This window comes from Cyclopterus lumpus, chromosome 19 (genome assembly GCF_009769545.1).
Source record: "Cyclopterus lumpus isolate fCycLum1 chromosome 19, fCycLum1.pri, whole genome shotgun sequence".
Taxonomy (NCBI): Eukaryota; Metazoa; Chordata; class Actinopteri; order Perciformes; family Cyclopteridae; genus Cyclopterus; species Cyclopterus lumpus.
The window spans coordinates 15,497,553-15,497,952 of NC_046984.1; positions in this window are offsets into that span (position 1 = coordinate 15,497,553).

Genomic DNA, 400 nt, shown 5'->3' on the forward strand with positions numbered 1-400 from the left:
ATGTATTTACACTGAGGACTCTCAGAGATACTGTAGCGGAGTATTAGGAGCACTCGACTGGGGGGGGGAAATAATATTTTCCAAAAAAAGTCATTACCTTACTAGAAACGTGTCTAATATTACAATTTAAAATTGTAAAATGTATGGAAAAGAAAACGTTGGATATTTTGTGAAATCGTGTTTTGGCAAGCAAGATATTTATAGTATTTATGGAGAGTCAGGCAATGCTAAAACATGCAGATCTAATTTTATCAAGCACATCTAGTTATTTTATATTTTGGTTGTTCTTGAAATCATAAAATGTTAGCATAAAAATTCTAACTTATTCTATTCTATTATTATTCCTACTCATAAATATCTTACCTCATACTTATAAAAAAGACTTTGTTAGACTTTATTC